Source organism: Cottoperca gobio, chromosome 1 (assembly GCF_900634415.1).
Source record: "Cottoperca gobio chromosome 1, fCotGob3.1, whole genome shotgun sequence".
In the NCBI taxonomy this organism is placed as follows: domain Eukaryota; kingdom Metazoa; phylum Chordata; class Actinopteri; order Perciformes; family Bovichtidae; genus Cottoperca; species Cottoperca gobio.
Window position 1 is genome coordinate 14898458 of NC_041355.1, and position 7219 is coordinate 14905676.

Genomic DNA, 7219 nt, shown 5'->3' on the forward strand with positions numbered 1-7219 from the left:
GAATTGCTATTGAGAGTGGGTGAAGGCACATGTGTGTCCTTGCAAGAACAACAGTGAACAGATTGGAAGTGCAATTGGAAGTGCAATGGATTATGAAAGTGCAATGCTACATTGCCAGTGTTCTCATTTAAAGGCAGTTTCTAATGGAGCGGTAAACATACAGTCTTTTAGAAACACTTCCTACGCTAGTGCTCGTCAGTCTAGAGAGAAGTTGAACATATAGTTGGCAGGTGGTATGTTTATTTTCACTATTGATATTATGTGTGTATTATGTTTGTTCGAGGGGAAAAAAGGACTCGTGAGAGGCAGGTTGCATCTGTTTGTTTTCCTCGTGGAAGATGTGGGAGTGGAACATGTCCCAGTGTGTTTAGGATTATTTATTCACACAAAGAAAATCTGCTTTCTTTACCAATTTGTGAGGATTTACATAGTCATGTTATTAAGAAAGCTAAAAAAATTAATAAAATCTAATGTGTCTTTTGGATCCATGCAAGAGTATAAATGTATAAAACATGATCTGTAATGTCTGTGGTGTCCTCCCTTGAGAGGGTGTGGTGCAAGGTTTGGAACATTTCCCAGTGTGTGTAAAAACTTGCTGACTGACATCCTGTATAGTGCTGATGTTTCCTGCAAAAACCCATACGTCACCTCTCATCCCGCTCATCCGGTTCATCTCTCTCTCTTCTGCCTGCTCTCTTTTCTCCATACACCTCTCTTCTTTCGTTCCCGCACACTCTCTCTCTCTCTCTCTCTCTCTCTCTCTCTCTCTCTCTCTCTCTCTCTCTCTCTCTCTCTCTCTCTCTCTCTCTCTCTTTTGTTTTCTGTATGTTTAAAATTAAAAATATTTAATTGGGGAGACAGTTATAGGGAGGGATAATTTGTAAATATAATTTGTGTCCTTTCTTATCCATTTTCATTTCCATTCTACTGTCTACTCTTGCACCAACCGGAAATTAATTGTTAAACATATTACTTGTCCCCTTGGGAAAAATAGGTCACTGACAGGGCAGTAGCAATTCTTTAGCAATATTTCGGTGGACCACTAATTAAAGTGGGAAAGAAGAGGAAGGAAAATGAACTTTGAGTAAAAGATTATACCTTTTTGACCCATGATGGCAGCTGCATGTGCGCTCACCTCCTACACACATGTCAGACAAGTAATGAGCCTCGTAGCCACATATGCACATGTGTGCCCACACATAGTGCACACATGTACGCACGCCCAAAAAGTCAAATGCGTACTAACAGGCATTTAGATATTGCCCACTATTTTCCAGAGGCTATCTGACATCAGACATCTGATCTTTAATAACTTTTATCAGATGTAATGTGATATAATAATATCATCCAGAGGGAAAGATCATATGCAGTTTTCTCTGTGTGTGCGTGTGGGACTGCCTTAGAGGCCCTATAAAGTGGTGTGATTGCAAGTGTAGTCACAGCAATCACCTCCCACACTTTTTCAATTTGTTAAATGAGTGTGTGTGTGTGTGTGGGTGTGTGTGTGTGTGTGTGTGTGTGTGTGTGTGTGTGTGTGTGTGTGTGTGTGTGTGTGTGTGTGTGTGTGTTTGTCTTCAGCCCTTAGATTATTGCACTTTGTGGACTGTGAAATGGCAGGTTAATGGGGGCCGTTGTGCCCACCTCATCTATTCACATAAAGACAAGCACACACAAATACACACATGCACACACATGCAATCCCTCTACTTGGGTAGAGGCAGACGAGGTAAATAAGGATCAGGGTAAAACAAAGACATTTTAAAGATGCAGTGAAGAACTACTACTACTACTACTACTACTACTACTACTACTACTACTACTACTACTACTACTACTACCGCAACAAGCTAATGAAGGGGGAGATTTGATAAGGGGTTATTATGTGTATATTATATGTACACAATGATTCTCTTTATTCCGTTGATACTGATGTCACTTGATTGATGGTTGTTTTAATATTTATAATTCTCTCTTTTTTACTGTATGTATTTTTCTTTGGTGTACTACAGTGTCTGTCTTGAGATAAAGTGTTTGTTGTTATCAAATATCTGAAAAGGCTGTGACAAGAGGACCGTGCAGTAGGGAAAACGAGTATTGCTCAAATTTGGATGCCATTAGTTTCTGTTTAAAACGCATTATCCCCTCGTAGATCTTTATTTCGTCACATTGCTAGCGGGTGATCTCCCATACTTCACAAAAGAAGCCTGGTGTTCCCTCTGTCAGAACAGATGCCTGATTATTTTAATATTGCATATTTTTGAGGCTACTTTTGTTTATTGCCTAAAGGTTTTCTACTTAAATTAAATCTTTATAGTGTTAAAGTTTGTGATTTATTTTATGTCTGACTGAGTGGTTAGCTTGCCGGCCTTCTCTCCTCCTTCACTATAAATGACATTAATTAATTAAAGGGTTAAAAAATACATTAACTTCTTTTTCTATTTGAATTCATTCTATGCATATCACGTTTTCCTGTCCAATATAAATATTGTCTTACATGACAAAATGAGTGTTAGTCCACTGTATGCAAATTTATATGCATTTAAAATATGTCATTTATATGTAAAGATGATGCCTGGAAAAATATAGTGTCGAATAAAGTTTCTCCTTTGACATTTTAAAAGAAAAATGGATGACTTCGGTTTATCTTTTAAAACATTGAATTTCCCTAATTCTCTTAGTTTCACACACTTTAAACGTTTTACAGTTATCATGACCAGTTATTATTGACCATTAAATTAATTACCAGAAAATGAGCTCTTTTTGATTTGTATTTTGAAAATCTAAATAACAATTAACTGTATTTTAAGCAGGTAATGAAAATAATTTAATGTTGAGTGTAAATGTAAATAATAATGTGAGCATTAAACATTACTACACAAAAACTGCTGCATTTCACATGAAGTGTTCTTGTCTTTATGGTCTAGCCCCAAGGTATACCTGTAAATACTCTGCGCTCACTTATTTCCTTCTCTCCTCTCTTACGATGTCCCCCATCCTCTTCTCCATACATCACTGCTTCCCGCTCTTTCTCTCTCTGCCTCTGATTTTTCTTTTACCTCTTTCACACCCTTGCCTTGTCTTGAGTTTGTGGATGATTAGTTAGACAGCGGTCCTGCTGGCTGTTGTTCTGACTATCCTTAGATCACAGAGGGTGATGTGATCACTAGAGAGAAGCTGTTGTGTGTGTGTCTTGTGCTCCGGATATGCATGTGTGTGTGGGCAGACAGCGGCCGTGTGAAGCATGCTACTGGTAATGAAAGCAGTAGGACCGGGGAAGAGGTGGAGAGGAGGTCAAGTAGACCACAGTGAATCGCACACACATATGGACACACAATAGTAAGATAATGCATAGTGAATCTGCATACACAGTGTCTCTCTCACCCATCCACCCACCCCGCCACACACTCACATACACACCTTTGTTGCACCACCCTGCTGACTTAGAGGACAATGTAAATTCAGTCAGGGATGAGTAATAACACTGCAGATACACACATTCTCCTACACATGCACACGTGTGTATGGGCACACGCAGAACCATATTTTCTTGCACACATTTCCCTGCTTCCAATTTCTGACAAAGCCACACCAGCATAGACCTCGGGCTAATAATAGGCAACATATACAAATAAAAGCACAGGGTGTGCACAATGTCCAGATGCTTGGATTTCAGAAAAGGCTAATTATGTTATAGGGCAATGCTGTAATGCATGTGGTACAGCCTTTTCTAATAAATGAATGAATGAGGAATATAAAATTCAGCACTAAACAGAGCTTGCAACTGGATAAAGGTGGCATATGTTGATTTAATTTAAATGAATTATTGAACAGTACACATTTCATTTTCCTTGGATTATTTCTTTGTTTTGCTCCTATGACTTTCAGACACAAAACCTCCTCCTCCATCACACAGACCAGATTATTCTATTGTAATAATAAAAAAGAAATATTATAGAAAGGGATTCGTACTGTAGGGTACTTTTCACAATTGTATTCATTTGAATAACTCAGTTGTCAGGTGCTACTGTAATTTCCAATACATACTGGAAACTAATGCATGGTGGGTTTAATGGAAAACCAATAACAATTGCTAAACAAAAGAAAGCCCATTGACCAAGCTCCCCCTCTGCCCGTCCACTCGTTGCACGTTACGGTAGTCTTCCAATTGCTAGCTTGACAGTTGTGAGTATTAACAATAGCCATGTTTGTTGTTTACATTTATTATGATATGTTTACGTTCATAATGATAATCTTTGAGGGAGTGGCCTTCGAGGGAGGCCTAAAGTCGCTACATTTATGCAATGGTGTGGATATGCTAGTAGGTCAATAGCTATAATGGCCCATACATGCTAGTAGTTACTCACCTCACACTGTTGTAATCTCTCACCTCATCTCTCTGTGCTTTAATGAGTTTTATACTGACTGTGGGGATTTTTGAGACTGAAACCGTGTTGTTCAATGTTCCCATGCAATACTTCCACTGGATACATTTTATGATGGTGTGTGCATCAATCAGAGATTTAATTATTAGAGTGAGCTAAACACATTCTCTTACCATATTTGCAGTGCTTGGTGCAGCTTCCTTTCATTAGTTGTCTCAATGTCAGCGTCCCAGGTACCGATACAAAACACAGTGTAAAATTAGGGTTGAGGCTGGTTTGAATTAGTAAGTAGCGACCATACAACTGAATGTGATGGGTAGAGACGTTTGTCCAGAGAGAAAAATTTGCTGTAACTTTCCCTTTTTTGACTTTATTTGACAGTGAGAGGTGACAGGAAATGAGGAAAGAGAGAGAGAGAGAGAGAGAGAGAGAGAGAGAGAGAGAGAGAGAGAGAGAGAGAGAGAGAGAGAAAGGGAGAGAGACAGAGAGAGAGAGAGAGAGAGAGAGAGAGACAGAGAGAGAGGGAGGGAGGGAGGGGGAGAGACGGAGAATGACACGATAACAGTATGGTATACGTTCTCGTTTTCAAACAAATACATACTTATGTAACATGTTTAATTGCCACCATTACACACGTTTGCCTATTATTAAGCAGGGATATGAAAAATACAAGAAAAATAAAAACATATTTATACATTGCCTGTATGAATATCTTTCCTTGAGTTAGCATATAGCTGTGTTTGCATTTGATCGATTTGCATTAACATTCCCATCCTGCTACTGTGTTTAACTTTGCTCTATGAATTTAGCATTGGTGTGTTGTAATTACTTAATAAGCTATCTAGCTATCCAGTTTTAAACATGAAGCATCTCTTGAAATACTTAGAGACTGAAATTGAGTTGAAGTTGGGAAAGCATGAATAAAAAATGACTCTGCTGAGGCTCGAGGAGAATTCAAAACAATATGACTTGGTAAAGAACCCATGAAATGGAGATTGGAGGTGACTTTATGACAAGTGGACCTGATAAAAAAGAAACAGGCAGCGGTTTTGCAAGCTGATGAGCAGCGGAGCACATCGCATCAGAACTTCACAGTACATTTACCATACAGTTGAGGAAAATGATTTGGGTCTTTTTTTCAGTGCATATTTCTACCAGGTAAACTTTTTGTGAAACTTTCAGTCTGTATCATCTCCTTGGAGAACCTTAGGGTGAGGTGCATTGATAAACACCACCAGAAGTCATTTTTCACTTCACGGGCTCTAGTCGATGCTCATCACATTATAATAACATTAGATCTGGCTGTTTTCACTGCCCCAGATTTTGGCTGTGTGGGAGTAAGGGACTCTGCAGGGAATTTTGTCCAGGAGAGAAAAGTGCAAACTTCTAACTAAGTTCCTCACACACATAATGATGCACCTGTCCATTAAAGCTAAATGAGAAAATTAAGTCATACATTACACTCAAGCACACGTGAAAAAAGAAACACGCACTTGCATACTCATTTGTATGCTCGTTTAGCCATCCCTTGTTCCTTCACCTCCGCTCTGCTCTCTCCTCATTGACTTAATTAGTTGGTGCATTCAACACACCTGCTAAAGTGAGAGAGACCCTTTTTAAATAATGAATAAATATAGCTCAGCATGTATGACTCTTTAGCGTAGTTCATCATTCACAGGCTTTTCATTCTTTTCCAGGGACTCAGATGTTTAATTATCTCACCTCCCCCAGATGGGTTGTGGTTTAAAAAAAAAAATAAAATAGGTCGGGATGTCAGTTTAGATTGTATTTTACATCTACATACATTTATCATCATATAATTTGATTGTGATTTATAGTTGTTTAGGCTCTAATATAGTAACACAGAGTTAATTAGTGCTTCATTAGGAATGTACTTAAGTACTTGGAAAACTAGACTTTAATTAAGAAACCAAAGTGTAATTACACAAATACAAAGATGTTGTCACCGGCAATCATCACAGCTCTAGGTTAGCCGGATGCATCATGTGAGTGTGTGTGCGCCCACTGTACTGTGAGTTAATGAGAGCAACTGCTGAGTGGCTCCAACATTGTGGACATCTGCCCTTTCCTTTTTTTTTGTCTGTCTCTGTCTTTCTCACCCTCATTTCTCCTTTTTAACTATCGGCCTTTCCCTGGAACAACCTTGAAGTGTCTTTTATCTCTGCGGGCAAGCTCAGTGTTGTTGGACGTCGTGTAATGTCAAACAAAGTACAGTAATGTTTCTGGTGTGTGAAAGATCTGAGAAAGAATAAATGCTGACAACATAATTGCCTTGATACTGTCCTGCAACCTTCATCCTTCCTGTCAGTTCCTGCTGGCTGTCTTAGAACACCAACTTTAACAATTAGGAAGATTACAGGGACAGAAGCGTGCCACTTAAGCGTACCAGTCCACACCCCATTGCATCCAAACAGTGCTGTGGTCAATGGTACACAGCCAGTCGAGCAGATGGGAAAATAACACCTGGGTCTCACTGTTAGCTGATAATGCCAACAATCAGCACACAGTCTCAAACTGGAAAAAGAAAATCTATCTTAGTGATTGCTTTCGTGAGATGTTTGTTCTCTTTGAGACAAGTTGGCAAGATCATTCTTCACAAGGAAACAAGTATTGACTGGACATTCTTATACATTCAGCCAAGGTCTTGGCTTTGTTCAGGCGGTCAAACAACTCAGATGTTATTTTCACTGCAACTTTGTCCAACCCATCCTGTGGGAAGATTTTTCAGACACCTTGTAAAGAAATGCTGCGCAGGCATTTACTTCAGCTATTCCAGCTTCCTCTCCCCTTGAAAGAGTCTGAGACTGGCAACAAAG